We start from the raw sequence: 16395 nt of genomic DNA on the forward strand, positions 1-16395 counted from the left end.
ACACTGGAATCACCATCATTCCACCCTGCAAAGAAATCAAGGCCCAGACTGTGTTCAGCAGCATGTGCTGGAGGAGATACCACTTGGCACAGACCCATGGTTGCTATGAAGTCCTGAGTGATTTTTGACAAAGCAATCTCAGCACTACTAGCTGTGGAGACTGCAACACCAACTGTGAGGCTACTGTGACCAGGCCAGGAAGGGATACTGTTGAGTAGAGGGCTAGATGGTACCTATCTTTGGCTACACATGTTCAAACCCTGTGGGATAGGGCACCTGGTCAATTAGACCACTGCAACTCTGCCTCCATTCCCCATAAATCTCACCTGCTGCTGTACAAAAACACCTGGTGGGCAGAGCTCGGAAAGATTTCAGCCTCCCCCCCTCCCCCCAATCTCATCCAGCCAAGTTTCTGTATTACAGGCCATGTCTGAATTTTCATCTAGAATCAAATTCTGAATAGAACTTGCCTTAAATTAATATACTGACTTGGCATTCAGCAGAAACATTTTCAATCTAGGGCTAAATTAGAAAAGGGAATTGTCTTGAAAAGAGAGATGCTGGAAGTCAGTGTCCATGTGCTTGGTATGTGTGTATTTAAAATCTTTTTCTACATACCAAACCATCATATCCACTCCTTGCCTACTTCAGCTTCTCTTCACTACAGCGTGTACCCTCTTTGACACCAGAGCTCTGAAGTTCTACTATTCCCTCTCTGTGTTCTAACATCTTGGTTTAACCTTATCATCCACTCTATCCAGTATTATGCCTTTTCTGTTCAACACTTGGTATAACTTGACCTGAAGGGGGAAATTAAAGATCATGCTGACTGCTTGCTTTTTTGTAAGTTCCCTTTCCGCTAGACACATCTGTCATCCTTTCTTCATTGACTTCATAGCTCAGGGCTCTTGCTTTCTCTTTTCTATCTAAGTCCTATTTCTCTAACTCCTTTACATTTCCTGTCTCTGAGCACCACAAGGTAAAAGGGAAGCTTTCCAGTGCTACTACTGTTGTAACAATATTCCACATTATTTGTCTGGAATAACTGCAGAAAATTTACAGTATAATGATAAATAAATTATAAGAAAAAGCATTCCCAAGATAAATGTTGTGGCCAAATGACTCAAAATCACCATCTATTATTTATGAAAAGACTCGGCAATAAAAATATTAATAATAAACCATTCACAATGAGACCTATCTGATGGAATATGATCATGTTCCCCCTTTTTAAAAGCCCTTTATTATGTGTTTTTCAGAATACTCTTTCTGCTGGGGTTGCTACAATAATAAATTGTTACTGAACAGAACCTGTTAGCTTTGCAAAATATGATGAAAAAAAATTATAAGGCGCGCCGCATTTTCCAAAACATAAAAGCTGAGAGGGCTCAATTAAGAACATATTCTATCATACCAAGTAGCTTTCTACTTTTTTGAAAACCACTGAGAAAAAAAAAACGTAGAGTGCCATACAGCACTTCTTAATTACTCAGAAACTTAATTTAACCAAGGGGAATGTTTGAATTTTGCTTGGCTTGTTTGAATTGACCAGCAAAATTAATACATGCTCTCCAGATATTTTTCTCTGAAACATCCCACCTTTCTATGGGGAAAACCCAATCAATCCACCAACCTTTTATGGTTGTGTGGAAGAAGAACGAATGGCAGTGTGTTTTGTGACTGAGGTACAGAAAATAAGGCTTTGGGGAACTGCAGGAATTTGAGATGTGGGATACACTGTTGAGATTTTGGATTGACTCAGAGAAACATTCCATAAATTTCCATTTGAGAGATAGGGAGATTTTTCAAGTTTTCAAAGTTAATACAAGGTGGTCTTGAAAGAATTCACACATCTTTTGTAAAGAAAACTGTCCAACAGATTTTAGTAGCATCAGCAGTATCCCAGGCATTTGGCTAAAGGGAAAAGACATTTGCCTTGTGCAACTTCAAGGTGAAAACATATCATGAAAATAATAAAAGTATCCTTTGTATTTGAACAGCCTGAAGCGTACCTGTGGACTTTTTGTGCAGAAAGACACACAAAGGTTTTTTTTTGTATACAATCGGGATTTTTTGCTCCAAATTGTGTTTTCTGTGCAAGAAATACATTTTTCACATTGCTGTTTTTCCCTACAACAACTATGTATTGTTTTGAGAGAGAAAATCCCCAAAACAGCCCACTTGAATATTTTCGGAGTTCTGAAGGTGGGGAGAAAGTAACATCATGAAGAAAACAAGTTAAGCCTAAAGAAAACAACTATGATTACTAACTCTTGCATGTAAGAATGGAACACTGAAGCATTTATATCCCTATCAGACAGAAACCATGGATCAGAAGGTTGGAGTGGGAATCTCAGCTGAAATCTTGATAGCAAGAATTAACTTCACAGGTGAAAGTAGACAATAAAAATATTACAGTTTCAGGTATGAGATAGGATGTTGAAAAAGGCTTCTGTAAATGCTATAGCAGGCCAGTAAAATATGAAAATGATTTGTACAGGAAGGGACAGAACATACGCAATGTGTTTGGGAGTCTTCTGCTACATATTTACTTTGTAAATAGCAAGATTATTGCTTCTATTTAAGATAGGGGTGGACAACTATAAAAGACTAGGGACCTTATTATACTGGCCACCAGAACCGCCATCGTGGGAAATCTGGTGGTACCAGCTGTGTACCATGGGAAACGTATTGCCCCACAACCCACATCGTTTGGCTTCTCCCTTATCTTATCCCATGAGGGGAAGCATTCACTGCCTGGCTTCCCCATTGATTCCTATGCAACACAGAAACCCTTCATTTCCATACCAGAACCCCATCAGAAGTAGTTCTGCATCGTGGGATGGGAGCTGGCAGGTTCCATTGAGCAAATTGGGGGGGGGGGGGACACCAGTGTATGCCGTCGAAATTACCCCGTATGATGAGGCCATAGAAGGCCATATAACCTCCCAGGTGACTTTGAAAGATTGTGCCTCTTCCCTGCTCTTAGGAAAAAACTTTTTATCGGTCTCAAACACTTTATAGGGGAAATGGAGCAGAACTTCCATGTTTTTGGAATTTGTAGGTCATCAAAGACTGTTTGAAAATGTAAAGTGAGCAGAAGTTGCCTCCTGTTTACTTCCTGTTTGAAAAATGATCTTGGATAAGTATAAAATTTGATGTAAATATGCCCTTGCCTGTGTAACACATTTTAGGAGTATTTGAAGGCAGTTTTGTGGTTTCTGGAAACCCTAGGGCACCAAAATGACACTGGGGGTATAAGAAGCCTACAGGACATACGCTGCAGCCTCTGATCTCTGACAATGAAGATGAGCTCGAGAAACATAACAATGTCTCAAAACATGGTTGTTTGATTTTTAATCTCAGAAGAAAGAAATTATTACAAAAAACTTTTGAATGGTTCAGGAGTACAAAAGGTAAAAGATATGGAACCTAATCTTGCAGAGAAATTATTAGATTTGCAAGTTACTCAAAAAAATCCAAACCTAACAGTCCTCTTTTAGAAAAGTAGCCTAGATCCCAGATTTATACACCTTATTTGAAAAAAAAAAATCAACCATAAAGCTGTGGAGACTGTCTAGATAGTAATGAATCCAAGCTGTACTTGGCTGCAAATTTTGGTTATGATTTGAAATAATGTGAGTAATTATGCAAAACAATGAATCAATCATATTGTATGCACTTCTATCAACACAGAATCATGGGCATCTGATTAGTGATTCACATTTTATAGATAACTGCTTAGAATAAATGTTGTTCATTGATGTTTGCATTAATATTTCTGATGGGATGTTTTGACTGTGAGCTAGATCTATTCTTAGCCTCCCCAAGAAATCTGCCAAGGCTACCATAGGCCACAAGTGTAAAAAGGCATCAGGGATGTTATAGTAGAGAAAAGTTTGTCCTTCATTCCATCTATGGCAAAGATATCCAAATCACTGTAAAACTTAACTCCTCAGACTCACACACCTTGGGCATACCCACACCTCACCCTAGAAAAAAGTCCCAGAACACAACAGAAATAACTAGCATTGAAAAAAATTCACATCTTTCTCACTATGGATCTCACCATACTAGAGTATACTAGTTTAGGGAGGGACCTTTAAATTGCTCAGCCAGACAGGTCCTAGGCCTCACTCAAATATAAACCCCAGAATTTTGCAAGAAGTGAAACCGGATTTAAAGTGGATCCATGCTCTATGAGGCTGTACGTTAAGAAGTGATTGGAGAACAAAAATCCCAACAGTTCTTAGCCAAAGATAGGTGATTTCAGTCCTCCTTATCTGCTGATTATTCGGAAGCCATTTTGAAATACGTATCACAGTCTCTCTATCTGATATGCCAAACGACACAGAAATGGAATCAACTTGAACCCATTCCAGTCTGAGCAATTAATATCCTTAGAATCATACATGCATTTCTAATGAAAATTATCTGTGCCTGTTACATGGGATACAGGAATACCCTTTTTTCTTTGAAACCGAGAAGAAAAATTAAAATCAATGAGTTAAAAATGTAGAGACAATGCACTTTGAACCATAGAAGAAAAAGAGAGAAAATTAAGGCCTTTGGTGATGACTCAGAAAGTCATATTCTAACACAAAGGATAAAACACCTTCTTTCATGAGTCTATTGGCCCATTCTGTTTATATAAGAAAATAATATCCTTTACTTATTCAGCCTTAACTGATAGATATGTGCAACTGCTAAGACTGGAGAATAAAGAAAACAGAATTGGTACTTAATTTGCCCAGAAGCCTTTGAAGCATAAATGAAAATAATGTATTATTTTTATTCTATCTAAAGGAGATATGTTGCCTTCTTATTACTAAAACAATGGATGTCATTAATAAACTGAAATTAGTAGCAGCATGTTAGTTGCCTGTGGCAATGCAGAATTGATGGTTGATAAGAACATTTGATCCATATAAACCTAATAAATAATTGAAAAGGGCCATTGATAACAGGGATACAGTTGAAATTATTTTATTATAATAAATATAGTTCTTGGATTGGCCAGACTGTATTAATGCAATATATTTTGGATCTACAAGAATGTGTTCAATGCGATTAGCATTACACAGTGTGGGCTTTGTTTGCATTTCCAAATTATTACAAAATATATTTCCTTCCATGACAAGTAAGGCAATCGATAGAAATAAAATACAAAAATAGAATTAAAATATGATTTAGACATAAAATCAAATACAAATCCACCAATTAATATCTATTTCCGTAGGTAGGTCAGAAGCTGAAAAGCAAAAACCCCAACTTTTGGTGGGAAAAGAATGACACATATTAGCTTTCCTTTACAGGGAGAACCAGACATGGTAGCAGTTGAGAAGTCTCATTTTGTTTTTGTTTTTTACTAAATATGTTGTTGATTGAAATGAAGAAAATTGTATTCCAAGCACCTTGAAACTCAAGCAGGTACATATGTGAGACTGCAGTCTTTCACACAACCTGTACACAAGGCATGTAGGGTTTTGTAGATCATAATCAGTACTTTGCAATGTTCCCAGAAATGGTGGCCAAAGAAGCAGTTGCAATAAGAAGGCCATGTTCCCCCACTTCCCAGACCAATTTAGCTGTTTAGGTATATCAGTGAAAGTTGATAATACAATGGAAATAATATCTAATTGACTGATATATGTAGCATGGGAATATATTATTTAGTCATCATCACGGGAACTTAAAATTTTCAATTTGGAAAAATATTCTTTTTGAATGCTGTAAGAAATGCAGTTTAGCAAAAATAATCTGTATTATCTGAATAAGGAACAAAAATAGGACAGTATAGAATAAGAAATGTTATTCTTTTTATTCAAAGTTAGTTCAAAGTTTTATGCAAATATTGCTACCTACAAATGACAAGGACCCAATTGGCACCCACTATAAACAGATTTGTGGAACTATGTGGGCAATCTACATGAGGAAAGAGGGGTAAATTCCATAGTGCAAATATATCATGAGAATAGATACATGTGAGAGTGGATGCCATTGTCAGTTGGACCTTAAGATGTGTAAATCTGAATACTGTATCTTAAGTCTCATAATCTTCTAGGCTCCCAATGAATTACTGTCATGCTTTGTAATATGCTATACCAGTCTAGAAAGAAACAAGAGTTCATTCTAAACAGCTAAATGAAGTTAAGTGACAAGGTCATAACTTCTTAAAGCATCACATTTATTTTATTCAATCAACATCTATTACTTGTCATGATTGATTGCAACCATTGCTTAACACTGGGAAGAATTTATGGATGGTATTAACACTTTTGGCGGTGAAATATTACCATCATAACAAAGATATGTTGCCAAGCCAAAATAAATATAAGAGAGAGACATTTCTAGACATCTAATTCATCTAACAAGAAAAAAGACTGTCAACCAAGACTAAACAAAAAAAAAGCACATCTAGAAAATCTGCCTGGGTTTATGCTGCTCTAATCATTTCACACTAAGATTAATTATCTCATGAAAAAAGTCATCTTCTTTGGAGTGTTAATTAATTCACAATCAATTGAACTCACTGCAGCTTACCCAAGAGTTCAAATGTGATACACAATAAAGTTGGGTTCAATTCTGGGAATGAAAAACTATGCTCACCGTTATCTTAACTGGACTGAGTTAATTTCTGCATTTGGATATGCATTTCCATTTAGTTCTAAATAAGGAATAAATTTAAAATATTCAAAAACAGAGCAAAAAAATTTTTGGGTGTTAAAAACCCTGAAAAAAATCCTGGACTGACAAGATTCTTTGTAGTTCAAGATTTATTCTGTACAGAATTTATACATGATACTTTTATGCAGAAAACAGTATTCATTATGCAGAATGTACTCTTTTTTTTTTTTTTTTTTTGCAGGAGCTGTCATTTTTCTGTGCAAAACAATAGTATCACTTTTGTGCAGAAAGGGCCCAAATAATGAATTGTGTTCAAATATTGTGTGGTTTTCCAAAGACCTTCTTCCAATGGGAAAATCATGTGTTGTTTCCTTAAAAAATAAACATCGTACAGAATTACATCCATGAGAAAATTTCTTTAAAATATTTCCAATTGTGAACTATAAAAGTATCAATATAGCATTATTATTTTGAAATTAAGATATTACATAATTTTGTTAAAATGGGTTGTCTGCAAACTTGTGGCAGGAAAAATAAACCCCAAACAGAGGCTATGGTCCTGGTTTTAATATCAAGTGCTATAAAGAGCACAGCTTGTGGGAAAAGCTTATAGGTCTTTTTTTCAAATATCTATTTATCCAAAATCAATTCTTTAATATTTTAATCTCTGCTTTGAAAGAAATCATGGCATACCTATTGGAATCATCTCTTTATGCCTAGTCCAAGCGGCTATGTTTTGCTGCCCTGTTTTGCTGCTCAGGAAGTTCTGTGGTTCCTACACTGCTATCTATTTGGATTGACATTTTCAGACCTTATATATTTGGAATCATTTTTATTGGTTGAACCTCATTCCCAACAAAGAGTCTTTGACAATAAACTTTTATTTCTTCTTTTAGCAAAAATATACTATGTCCATAAATAAAAGACTTTAATGCAGATATTAATACAATAATATAGTGGTTGACTAAAGTGGTTGACTAAAAAGATAGATATTCTCTCAAATCTCAAGCTTTCCCTTCTTTTATTTCTCAGATTCTTTCCACTTATGCTTCTTGAGGATGTCTGCAGATGCAGGCACCACCTGATCTGGAACAAGAACAGTTGAACCATGTATGATCCCACAGTATAGGCCTAATGCTCTGGGTAACTGTTTCTGCCTCTTGGGTAGATAACTCTGTACACATTGTATCCCCTCCCCATTAGAGATGTGGTCTCAACATCTTTTCTCCAGCCCTTCACTCCTCATCTTCTAGGCCAGTTGTTCTGGAGTCCCCAGATGTACTTGGCTTTCAAATCCCAGAAATCCTAACAGGTGGTAAACTGGCTGGGATTTCTGGGAATTGTAGGCCAAAAGCATCGGGGGACCCCAGGTTGAGAACCACTGTTCTAGGTTTTCATAGAGGATGTGACTCCTTCTGCAGAATTCCTTCTGCTTTTGAGTTTCAAGCTTCAGATGCTGTCTGAGTTGTGGAAGCCATTATTTGTACTTTCAGATGTGAAAAAAAGAATGTGTACTGTCCATCTCACAGCCATCAGTCTTTAGTCCTTTCACTCTTTCTCTCTGACCCTAGTTTCCTCTTTCTTCTATCTCCTTTCCATTTAATGTCACTTCCTTGTTCTGTTTCTGCCTCCAATCAATGAGCTCCAGCATCTTCCTTCTCTGGCCTCCCTCCTTTGCACTTCCTTTTCTCCTCCACTGCCACTCCCTCCAGGTCTCAAACCTCACTTCTGCTTCCTCCCTCTCAAATCGTGTCCCTCTTGTCTGTGCTTTCTGTGCTGTTCCACACTCTTTCAAGTTTCAACTAGTGAAGAGGTGGGGTGCCTGCGACTGACATCGGAAACATGTATTGCCCTGTGCCCTTGTTGCACCACCATCTAGAACCCATCACTCCATCAGCCTTGCTGAGTTTTTTTTAGTTTGATTTTGGGAGTTTGAGAAGAAGCAACCACATCCAGTGAGTGGAATGTTTTTCCCTGGATAAATGAATAATTGTTTCTTCGAAAATGGCATCAGACCTAAAATTCATCCCCATGTCATTCCAGAAGTGTATATTTGGATGCTTCCCAAATATATTTTGAGTTAGACTCATCCTAGCATGGTTCATGTATAGAATGGAAGTTTGGTTTTTTTTTCAAGTCTGTACATATTACAAGATTTTCCTGTTTTATTTTACTCTGGTAAAACTTTGCAATAGTGCAAATTTGATACATTCTACATATACTATTTCTTGGATTTTTCCTATATAGAAAATTCCAACATTATTTTTAGGAATGTAGCCTATTTATTATTACTATCAGATATCAAAAGTTTTGCATTTGCATTTAAATAGAACAAATTAAACAGAACACTTAAAAAAACGTAGACATCACAGTCTTGTTCCAGAACTGAGACAGCTCACATTCCAAATCTCAGGAGCAGTGAGATTCTTTTGACTGAGATTCTGAAAAGAACATTAATATTCTATTATAGGTAACATTTAGGCAATAATAAAATTGAATGTACCATTCTGAAATATGGCACATGAACACAAACCCTAGAGGTGGAAAAATGCAATTATATTTATGTTTTGCTTCCATTGGGAATAAAGCTTCAGTGAAGACACCTTTTCCCCATGGTAACACTTTCAGAAGTTAACTTGCGAAGGGTAGATTTCCCTCCCTGTTGTCTCACCCCTGTTCTTAACTATGAGTAATTTATGAGTTGGATGTTTGCAATTCAGGGACTGCCTGTACTATCTAGGCATGTGCGATCAATAAAAACATGTTTCAAAAGACATTACAAAACTAGGGGGTGTTGGAGTTTTGTTTCTAAAGTATGGTTGGGCAAAATTTCATTACCATAACAAGAGTAATGAAATGTCATTATTTTTTCATTATAGTAATTGTGCATAATTACCATAAATGGAGAAACTTTAGAGGTTCCTTTCTCCCTCATTTTTACAGCTATTGGAGTGAAACGTGCTATAATGGTAGAACACATTTACCACCATTAGCCCATCAAGTTTCAGAATGTTTCACTTATCAATGAATCTTCAGGGAATTTTCAAAGTTTTTATAAACAACATTTTTGTCTCTTTAAATTTTCTATACAATGATACAAGATAGCAGGGGATCATTTCCCCAAACTTTCAGAAATATTCATATGTCAGAACCCTACTACTAGAGCCTGGATGTGGCTCTGAGTTTCAGGGTCACTGACCTTGATAAGACACCTGCGTCTCAGGACTCGGAGAAGAAACAGCTGCTGGACTTGGCGTGGGGTTTTGCTGAGCGGGAAGAGACTTTTCAAATGAGGGGGAGGGTATATAAAGGATGGTTGGCCAGCGCCTCCCATTCTTGGCTTTTCTGATGTCTATGTTTCCTGCAGTAAAGTTTCTGGTGATATCACAGAGAGTCTCGTGTGTTCATCCAGGAGTGGCTGTAGTGAGCTGACACTAAGCCAAGAAAACGGACACCATCCCGTTGTAGCGGTGAGGTGTAACATGCAAGTGGAGGATGAAGAGCTCTTGGGCGCAGGAGGAGGAAGGTTGGGAAGGGCCACTCCCGAGCCGGATGCTGAGTTCCACCAGCTGGCGGCCCTGGCGTCATCCACCGCTTATGCCCAGCCGAACGGGGTAACCCAGAGGCACGGAGTGGAGCAGGGAGACAGCACCGGAAGAGAGGAAGATCTACCCTCCCCAGCCCCACAAAGGATGGTGTTTCTAGAGGAGAGGATGTCGGCGATTGTCAGGACCCAGGCTGCTGTCACGACCCAGGCGGCAGAGGCACCAATAACCATACACAGAGGCCAGAATCTAACTAATATCTTTATTGAAGGAATATATAAAGTTAATAAAAACAAGTATAGAAAATAGTCCAGAATTAGACCCTTCAGGAAAGGTCAGAATTAGTCCAAAAAAGCAATGTCCAATAAGAAATATTAAGGTCCAAAGTTGTAATCCAATAACCGAAACACTCACTTTGCCAAGCAAAGTGAGGGGAGATGACAAGGTCCTTAGTCCATAAAACTTGAGCGTGGCTAGGAAATAACTTGATACTTGAAACAAGGCTTGAACGTGGAACAAGGTAACTAAGAACAAGAACAAGGTCCGTGGAATAACTTGGTAAAATCCGTGAAACAAGGCAAGGATTAGTCCTGGGAAACAAGGCAAGGTCCGCAGGTAAACAAGGCTGGGAAGCAAGGCGAAGGCTGGATAGCAAGGCAAGGCTTGAGCAAGAGCGAGGCTTGAATCGGAGCGCGCTGTCCAGACACAACTCGCTCCGTAGGCTGACGAATTGACTCCGCGAAGTTGCTACGCGGGCAAAACACCTATATAGAGTCCAACTTTCTCACCAAAGCGGTTCTCTGGGAATCAGAAACGAAAGCTAAACTCTGAGACCAGATGTTAAACTCCTTAAAGATTCTCACGAGAACCAATGTTAATTGGCAACATTCTTAGCTGCTATCCTCGCACTCCTGCGCGAAGCTGAATCCAAACTTCTCTGTTGTTTACAAAACTCCCGGCGCAAGAACACGGGAGAAGTAGGCTCTGGGGTTGTTTGACATACTTCTGGGGCACAACTTTCTTGCAGGTGCAAGGTTTCCAGATCTGCCTGGGAAGGATCTGGCTGAGAGGAATCCAGTTCAGACTGGGAAGGTAAAAAACCCAAGTTTTCATCTTCATCAGGGATTACAATGTCCTGAGCAGGACTACAAGGCCCATGGTTCATCACACTATCCCCCTCCTCAGGGCCCCTCCCAAACTGGGGTCCTCTCCCCGAGGCGCGAGGTCGCGGTTTGGTGGGATAGGTCAGATGGAAGCGACGGGTTAGATCAGGAGCATGGACTGTGGAGGCGTCTTCCCAAGAGCGTTCCTCAGGCCCAAAACCCACCCAGTCAATGAGATATTGTAGGCGGCGGCGATGAAAGCGAGAATCCAAAATGTCCTCAACCTCGAACTCCTCCTCCCCATTCATCAAAACAGGAGGGGGGGCCGGTTGGTCTGTATCAGGACGCACACCATCCGCCGGAAGGAGCAGGGAACGGTGAAACACTGGGTGAATGCGCATTGAACGCGGAAGTTGGAGTTTGAAAGTCACGGGGTTTAATTGCGCCACCACTGGATAGGGGCCAATGAAGCGGGCATCTAACTTCCGGCATGGGCGGTGGGAGGGCAGAAAGCGAGTGGACAGAAAAACCCGATCTCCTACCTTGATTTCGGGGCCCGGCTGGCGGTGTTTGTCAGCGTGGCGTTTATAGTCCTCCTTGGCTTGGTCCAGTTGCTGGAGCAAAAGTTGTTGCACCGCTGTGAGTTCCTGCAGCCAATCCTCTGCTGCGGGAACTTCTGAAGTTTCAATGACAGGGGGAAAGAAACGTGGATGGAAACCGTAGTTTGCAAAGAACGGCGTTTCTTTTGTAGAAGCTTGAACTCCATTATTGTAGGCAAACTCAGACAGTGGTAACAGAGAAGCCCAATTGTCCTGTTGGTAGTTTACATAACAGCGAAGATACTGCTCCAAAGTGGCATTGGTGCGCTCCGTTTGCCCATCTGTTTGGGGATGATGAGCTGAAGATAAGCGAGAGTCTATGCCCAGTAGTTTTTGTAGTGCCTTCCAAAAACGAGAGGTGAATTGAGATCCACGGTCTGTGACTAAACTCTTGGGCAATCCATGTAGTCTGAAAACATGCTGAAGAAATAGATCCGCAGTTTCTTTGGCCGTGGGGAGGCCTTCGCAGGGAATGAAATGGGCTAACTTGGTGAATAGGTCCACCACCACTAAGATCGTGGTGAATCCACAGGAAGGTGGTAGGTCAGTGATGAAATCCGCGGAAATTATTTCCCATGGGCGAGATGGGGTAGGAAGGGGGTGCAAAAGCCCTGAGGGCTTCTCCCTTCGTATCTTGGAGCGCTGGCATACTGGGCAGGTGTTGACATATTTTTCCACATCCTTGCGGATCTTGGGCCACCAAAAATCTCTTAGGATCAAATGCATGGTTTTAAATAGTCCGAAGTGTCCTGCTGGTTTGCAGTCATGACACAGACGAAGCGCTTTTTCCCTGCCCGGTCCGGGTGGGATATAAACATGATTTCTATAGCAGAGCAGCCCATCTTTAAGCGAAAAGGGAAAATGCAGACCTTGGCGAAGTTGGTCCTGCGCCCAGGCATCTGCTTGCTGACTAGCCCTGATTTCTTGAGCACAGATGGGTCCTGGAGTAGGGGAAGTTGAACCAATGGGACTGGATTTGGTGTTCCCCACTGTGAGCGTGGCAAAGTTCTCAGGTTGTAGCAGTTGGGATTCAAAGGTCTCCTTGCGTCCTGCAGCGTATTCCGGTTTACGTGACAGGGCGTCTGCTTGCTTGGTTTGAGCTGGGGTCACATAATGGATCTGGAAGTTGAAACGTTCAAAGAATAAAGCCCAACGTTGCTGCCTCTGATTTAGTTTGCGGGCAGTTCTTAGATGTTCTAGATTACGATGATCAGTGTGGACTTCAATGGGGAATTTGGCCCCTTCTAGCCAATGTCTCCAAGTTTCAAAGGCTGCCTTTATGGCCAGTAGTTCTTTTTCCCAAATGGTGTAATTCCTCTCTGGTGTGGTTAGTTGACGAGAATAAAAGGCACAGGGGTGGAGGTGATCTCCCACCGGTTGTAAGAGTACAGCCCCAATTGCCACATCAGAGGCGTCCGCTTGCACCACAAAAGGGGTTCCAGGATTTGGGTGCTGTAGAATTGGCTGGGAGGTGAATAGTTTCTTCAGTTGCTGGAACCCTTTCTCTGCTTGATCAGTCCAGCGGAAAGGCTGCTTTCCACGGATGCAGCTAGTGATGGGGTCGGACCAGCGGGCAAAATCTGGAATGAACTTGCGGTAGTAGTTCGCGAACCCCAAGAAACGCTGCACCTCTTTCTTGTTAGTTGGCGCCCGCCATTCCAATACTGCTGAAACTTTGGCTGGATCCATGGAAAGCCCTAGAGGCGAGATGCGGTAGCCAAGGAAATCTACCTCTTGTAGATCAAAAGCGCATTTTTCTAGCTTGGCATAAAGTCCATGATCCCGCAGTCGTTGCAACACCATTTTGACGTGGTTCTCATGTTCTGATTGTGATCTGGAAAACACCAAAAAATCGTCCAGGTAGATTATCAAGAATCTGTCTAGATAGTCCTGAAAAATATCGTTGACAAAATGCTGGAACGTTGCGGGAGCTCCGCATAAACCGAAATTCATAACTCGGGACTCGAATAATCCGAATTTAGTCTGGAAGGCGGTCTTCCACTCGTCCCCTTCTCTGATGCGAACTAGATTATAAGCCCCCCGAAGATCCAGCTTGGTGTAGACCTTGGCTCCTCGAAGTCGGTCCAGTAGATCCGAGATTAAGGGCAGGGGATAGCTGTTCCGCTTGGTGATATTGTTCAATGCTCTGTAGTCCACCACCAAGCGTAATTCCCCTGACTTCTTCTTCACAAACATCACTGGGGAGGCGGCTGGGGATTGAGAGGGTCTGATGAACCCCTTGCGAAGGTTTGTCTCTAAGAATTCCCTGAGAGCTTCTTGCTCTGGTTCAGTCAGGGAGTAGAGATGCCCTCGCGGGATCGGGGCCCCCTCCACCAAGTCAATGGCACAGTCATAAGGTCTATGTGGGGGTAATTTTTCGGCTTCTTTCTCATTGAATACATCCCAATACTCGGAGTACTTCTTTGGCAAGGTGATGATGGCCTCGGAGTCTGTGGCATGGCATACCTTGGCTACGAGGCAATGGTTTTGGCAGTACGGTGAAGCAAACTGCAGTTCTCTGTTGGACCAGGAGATGTTAGGGTCGTGGAGTGTCAGCCATGGAATTCCCAAAATCACAGGGAAATGGGGAACCTCGGTAACAAAGAAGGAAATCTCTTCCATATGTTCCCTTATCCACATCCTGGTGGGTTCCGACCACTGGCTTACGGGGCCCGTCTTGAGGGGGCGGCCGTCTATGGCTTGCACCACACGGGCATTCTTGAAATCATGATATTGTAATCCCAGAGAGTCGGCATACTCTCTATCGATGAAATTGTTGGTAGCTCCAGAGTCTATCATGGCGTGGATCATGACGGGTCCCCTTTTTGCTGACCATAATGTGACCACGAGAAGGAACAGGACCCCGGTTGGCGGCTCTTGGATGGATTTTTTGACCGGGTTGGCGAGCCTCTCTACACCCGGTCGTTGGCTTCCCCCGCCGGCTGTGTGCCAGTCGGCTCAGACGCCTTCGACTCCGTGGAGGACGCCGCCGCAAGACGGGCGGCAGGCTTCCCTTTGGCTGGGCACTCTCTGGCGAAGTGGCCCCCGTTCCCGCAGTACCAGCAGAGGTTCAAGCGTTGACGACGGGCCTTCTCGGCGGCATCTAGTCTGGGACGCACATTGCCCAACTGCATCGGCACCTCCTCGCCTCCTCTGGGGTATGGGGTTGGCGGCGGGGGTCTCCACACCGGACGTGGCTGAACACTGGCGGGAGCGGGGGGTTTTGCCCCGGCTCTGCCGCCCTGGCCTCGAACCCATTGTTTCCTGTTGGCAATCATGACTTCAGCCCGTAAACATTGATCAATGAGTGCCTCGAGGGTCTGGGGAGGATCCACCTTGGAGATTTCTTCCAGCATTTCAATGTTGAGACCCTCCCGAAATTGTCCTCTGAGGGCTACATCGTTCCAGCCGGTGTTGTGGGCCAGCACGCGGAACTCGGCTATGTACTGAGACATGGGTCTGTCTCCTTGAAGGAGGCGCCGGAGTTTGTGACCGGCTGCCTCCAAATTGTCCTCGATTCCCCAGGTCTCCTTAAGGTGATCCAAGAAGCGTTGTGCTGAACTTAGGTGGGGGGAGGCTTGATCAAACAGGGCCGTCGCCCAGCTAGCCGCTGGTCCGTCTAGAAGACTGTAGACCCACGCCACCTTGATGTCTTCTTGGGGAAACTCGGCATCACGGGCCTCTAGATAAGCTTGACATTGGCGGCGGAAAACATGAACCTTAGCAGCTTCTCCAGAAAACTTGGTAGGCAACGCCATGGCCGGGAGGCGAACTCCGCGCTCCCTCAACCCTTTTATTTCTCCATCCTGCGCGTTGAGTCTGTCACGGATGCGGTCCACTTCGTCCTTGCTGATGGTGTAGCTGAGCGGCTGTCCAGCCGGCGCGGCTCCGGTAGACATCCTGGCCTCGGTTAGTTGGTGCTTATGGGTGGCGGAGTCAAACTGTCACGACCCAGGCGGCAGAGGCACCAATAACCATACACAGAGGCCAGAATCTAACTAATATCTTTATTGAAGGAATATATAAAGTTAATAAAAACAAGTATAGAAAATAGTCCAGAATTAGACCCTTCAGGAAAGGTCAGAATTAGTCCAAAAAAGCAATGTCCAATAAGAAATATTAAGGTCCAAAGTTGTAATCCAATAACCGAAACACTCACTTTGCCAAGCAAAGTGAGGGGAGATGACAAGGTCCTTAGTCCATAAAACTTGAGCGTGGCTAGGAAATAACTTGATACTTGAAACAAGGCTTGAACGTGGAACAAGGTAACTAAGAACAAGAACAAGGTCCGTGGAATAACTTGGTAAAATCCGTGAAACAAGGCAAGGATTAGTCCTGGGAAACAAGGCAAGGTCCGCAGGTAAACAAGGCTGGGAAGCAAGGCGAAGGCTGGATAGCAAGGCAAGGCTTGAGCAAGAGCGAGGCTTGAATCGGAGCGCGCTGTCCAGACACAACTCGCTCCGTAGGCTGACGAATTGACTCCGCGAAGTTGCTACGCGGGCAAAACACCTATATAGAGTC

The 16395-nt window shown here is 42.4% G+C and overlaps 1 protein-coding gene across 3 annotated transcripts in view; it reads right to left on the reverse strand.

Annotated features, from left to right (window-relative positions):
• dpp10 (dipeptidyl peptidase like 10) overlaps positions 1-16395 on the reverse strand; it is a 798815-nt gene that overhangs the window by 100017 nt on the left and 682403 nt on the right. The window lies entirely within an intron of this gene.

This window comes from Anolis carolinensis, chromosome 1, assembly GCF_035594765.1.
Source record: "Anolis carolinensis isolate JA03-04 chromosome 1, rAnoCar3.1.pri, whole genome shotgun sequence".
Taxonomy (NCBI): domain Eukaryota; kingdom Metazoa; phylum Chordata; class Lepidosauria; order Squamata; family Dactyloidae; genus Anolis; species Anolis carolinensis.